Source organism: Triticum urartu, chromosome 5 (assembly GCF_003073215.2).
Source record: "Triticum urartu cultivar G1812 chromosome 5, Tu2.1, whole genome shotgun sequence".
In the NCBI taxonomy this organism is placed as follows: Eukaryota; Viridiplantae; Streptophyta; class Magnoliopsida; order Poales; family Poaceae; genus Triticum; species Triticum urartu.
The window spans coordinates 268,810,898-268,815,703 of record NC_053026.1 but is presented as its reverse complement, the minus strand read 5'-3'; positions in this window follow the sequence as shown (position 1 = coordinate 268,815,703).

The following is a 4,806-nucleotide window of genomic DNA, read 5'->3' as shown; positions in this document are numbered from 1 at the left end:
CCGCCACCTCAGGATCTGGAGGAGGAGGGATACGCGGCCGAGTGCAAGCCCTCGACACCACCGTCGGGACACTACTGCGCCCTCGACCTCTCACCATGTCTAAGGGAGAACAATTCCGGAGAAGGAAAGGTATGTGTAGAGGGGTACTGCCTTTGTCCATTTTTATACAGGGGATGAGGCAGGGGGCTGGCCTCTCGTGGTAAAGATGGCCGTCCCGCTCCTCCAATACGGCCCCTCTACACCCTCGGCAGCATTGGGAATCAGGGCCGACCCTCTACTCCAACCATCGACGTTTGATTTTCAACCATGGCACTCCTCCTCGTGCCCTCGCATCCACCACCTACCATGACCAATGCATGCGGAGCACGTGGCTGGTGCATGCAGGACGTGGGGCAATTGGGATGGAGGTTTCCGCCCCGTGATCGCGGGGCGAGGAGAATTCATAAGCCACAATCAAAAGTTCCCCTCGCAGCGTTACACGTTGCACGTGGGAAAACTAGAACCTAGCCCGGAATCAAGGCTGATGAAGCAGCAACAGAAAGCTCAAGGGGCCAACCCCTTCAGCAACCTTCCGTGTGCACTTATTAGGCCCTACCTCGACGATGCTCGGCAGCGCGTTCTGGGCAGGCCCAGGGGCTTCTGTCGGTGCAACAAGCACTTGGTCTGTTACCCAGACTGTACACAAGCACTAGATCAAGATTGAAGCACCAAGCCAAGTCAGTGATTGAAGGACACACAGGCCAGAGAGACCAAGATCGAGCCAGAAGAGCAAGATATCGGCAAGAGAAGGGCCTTCCTTGTCGGGCAGGCGGGCCCGGCAAGGGGCAAGGCCACCGCAAGGAGAAGGCACCCCAACAAGTTCTGCCGGGGCTCGCGGGGGCAGATCCACCCCACCAACCACTCAAGCGCGACCCACGTCGTCATTCAGTGCGGTGTCAAGCCACAAGATGATTAAGTGGCAGCCGTTCGCCACATGGCAGCCATCTCCTACAGAAGAAGCCTAAAGATGACACCCGTCCTACTACATGTCAAGGGAACAGGCGCGGAGCTGGCAAAATTGCCCAGCAAGCCTTGCCGGGCGACCAATGATGTGACACCAAGCGGCGCGTTTAATGCACCCTGTCAGCCTGTAGAGTTAGGTATGATAGCACTGTTTGCTATCATATCAGTGGATAATGACTATTTTCCCATTTTGGTGACCCCTTAATCTATAAAAGGAGGCCCATGGCACTCGTGGGGGGGGGGTTGGAAAGTTCATGAACCCAAACCACCATACGCGCATAGTCGTCGCGGCCCCGAGGTAAAACCTGCCGGGCAAGCACTACAAAAAAACGCACTTCCGTGATGATATGTGTTTGTCGCAGTAGGTCACGTTTTCTATCATGCATGTTCATCCATGACAATTTTATGGCAGAATCAAGATAGTCATACCTGTGCTGTCGTAGAAGTGTGCCATGACATTACCAAAATTATCATCACAGAAGTGTCCACTTCCTTGACGATAAATGGCGCGTCATGAAAGTGTGTTCGTCAAGGGTGACCGACATGTGGCATCCACCGTAATGGGTCGCCATTAAGCTACCGGGTCCAGTTTTGTATCTGATAACCCATTAACAACCCGGACCAATGAGGATTTTCCAAGTGTAAAATTCTCATTGGCCAGAGGAAACACGTGTTGGCTCACCGTTGGGACAGATGTCATCCACTCATTGGACAGGAGGCGCCTATGATAGGTCGACACGTGGCACGGCCCAACAGTGGCCCATTCAGGTCAAAAAGGCTGGCCCAGTGAAAATTAGCAGGCCAGCCCATATAAGGCCTACTTGTTCCAGGTCCATTTAAACCCACGACACATTCGAGATGTGCCAATTCGGCCTATCAATGACCCGTTAAAGATTTGACACCATTGCAGCCCATCGTCAGTTCGAGCCCGATAACAGCCCGTTATATATTTGGGCTCAATATCGGTCCGATGTGATTTCGGCATATGAACGGCCCATTCAAGAGATGGCCTGATTTTCAGGATGTACATCTTTCGGCCTTTTAGCGACCCGTTTTAGTGTTGGGCCAATTTCTGGCCCGGTGTGTCTTTTCGCCTGTTGACGGCCCATAAATGAGTTGGGCCATTTGTAGTCGGACCTTAGTTTTGGCCTTTTAGCGACTCATTTAAGTGTCAGGCCAATTCCCGGCCCGGTGTGTCTTTCAGCCTGTTGACGGCCCATAAATGAGTAGGGTCATTTGTAGTCCGACCTGAGTTTTGGCTTTTTAACGGCCCATGCTCTTCATGGTCCAATACCAGCCCGGTTTCTCTTTCAGCCTGCTAAAGGCACACAACACAGTTGGGCCGTTTATAGTACGACCTGACTTTCGGCCTCTTAGCGGCCCATGCTCTTCATGGTCCAGTACGAGCCCGTTGTCTCTTTCGGACTGCTAAAGGCCCACAGTATAGTTGGGCCATATGTACCCCGACCTTAGTAACGGCCTGTTAACGGCCCGTGAAATCAAATGGGCCCACCTGTTGCCCGCTTGGATGTCGTCCTGTTAACGACCCGGGAGGTAAGAGGGTCGACCATTAACTTTCGGCCTGGTAATGGCCCATTAACTTAATGGGCCCACTAAAGGTCGTACATGTCTATAGGCCCAATTAGATAATTTGAGCCCATTACGACAAGCAATTATGCACAGGACCAAAAACGATAAAGCAAAGGTATGGCATACAGGGAAAAACATTGCACATCCAGCATATATTACAGGAAATTACATCCACTAGCAATCAAAGATTGATGCCAGTGCAAATAAATGAACAGAACCGAACGATCTACAACATCACAATCTGCAACCTCTGCGTGGATGACGGCCATAAGCATGTGGGCAAGTTCTTGCTGCTTTGCTACACTGTCTCTGAAAACATTGATCAGTTGTTGTTGTGCACGAATGTGTAGCTCTGATTCCTCCACCATTTCCATCATTGCTTCAGCCATTAATTGGTTCACAAACATACATTTTTTCCATTGCATTTGAGATAGAGGAGACTGAATAGATTCATATGGTGATTTTGGCAGGCTTGTATTATTGATAGTGGAGAGTGTATCGACCACTGCATCATAACATAAATTAGGAGGGGAACTGAACAGATTAATCATGAGTTATTGCCATATTACCTGGGCTAGATTTATTTGAAAGAAACAATGGGGTTGCCTTGTTGTTTTCAGAGTTTGTCTTCTTATCTTGAACAGCCTGCACCGAATTAACACACTAGCATTGCTATCATTGGCCAGGTCAGATAATAGGAAAGCAACATTGACACAACGAATGTTTAGGCAACCAGACCACACCAGCCTACACCAAAGTAACACAATATGGCACATCTATCATCAGCCAAGTAAGGTAATACGAAAGCAACATTGACACAATGAATGAATGGGCAACCAGGGCAGCACTACAATTCAGTAATGTGCATGATATGTGATAGTACACTCATGCAACTCAGTATGCAAAACTACCAGGCATTTTCCTTAGAAAAATCAACATTGTCGCGTTTAACATTTTGCTACAACTGAATTTAGATCAGATAAAGGTTGGATTCACACCGATTAACAAAATACATGCTGATGTAAATATATAGTGATATGTAGCAGGTACTTACACCAGCATTGGAGCACAGAGAATTCCCGCAAGACACTTTGCTCGAATACGATCCTAGTACAGAAAGTCTTCTATCCTTTAAGCTTATTTTCTAAAAGAGAGATGGGCAAGAAACATGTAGAAAATATGATCAGAATGCTATAAAATTTCATGATGCGAGGATACGCACACGCTTCTTAGAATGGAGTTGACATATTTTTGCTGGACTGGAGCGGACTAGTTCTTTGGCCACTGGAATCTGCTTATTATCAGTGGGAGTTGGGTTTCTCTATGTTGGAGCAGTATCTATGAAAACTGGAGTTGGTTTATTATCTCCTGGCGTATGGATCTTTTGCAAAGACCTGGTTTGTAACCCTTCACATTCTAACATAGCCGTCTTCCCCTTGCATGCCTTATGTAGAAGAATGGTGCTTCAATTATAAAACATGCTACATCAGAGATGGAATAGGTACTGAAGAATAGAAAGCATGACATATTGACATGTATTCCCTCCATCCGGAAATAAATGGATGGGTCTAGGCGTATTTCAGTTCTAGATGCATCCAGTTTTATCCATTTTTGTGTCATGTAATCCGGACGGAGGGAGTATGATGTAAGAGCTAGGGATATGACAGGACATCAGTGTTAAAAAACACTACTTGAATGTAAAACTGTATGCTAGCGGAATACATTACTGAAAAACACTAAGGAAACATATGCGTGTATGATTGGGAAACTAAGATGGCATTGCAAGATACAACTAGAACAACACTTCAATGTAAAAAAAGAACATGGTATGGTACACAGATGAGGTACATGCTGATGAATAACAATGCATAAGATATTGAGAAGCATGATGTCCAAACAAAGCAGATGGCATTGCGATAGAGTAGAATGATAGTACTTGAATTTGAAAACATGTTATCATTAATGGAATAGGTACTGAAAAACAGGAAGGCATGCCATATTTACATGCATGATCAGCAGACTAAGCACAAGGCATTGCAACAGAGTAGATGCACTCCAGGACATTATATGCATGTTGTACCTATATCAAGGGCCAAGTTAGAGCAAGGACCTTATGGGGTGGATAGGATTCATCATCTTTCTACAAGTCTTGTGAAGAACTGCCTTTACATGTTCCATCATATTGGGTATCATTGACGTCAAGTTTGTGGGCTG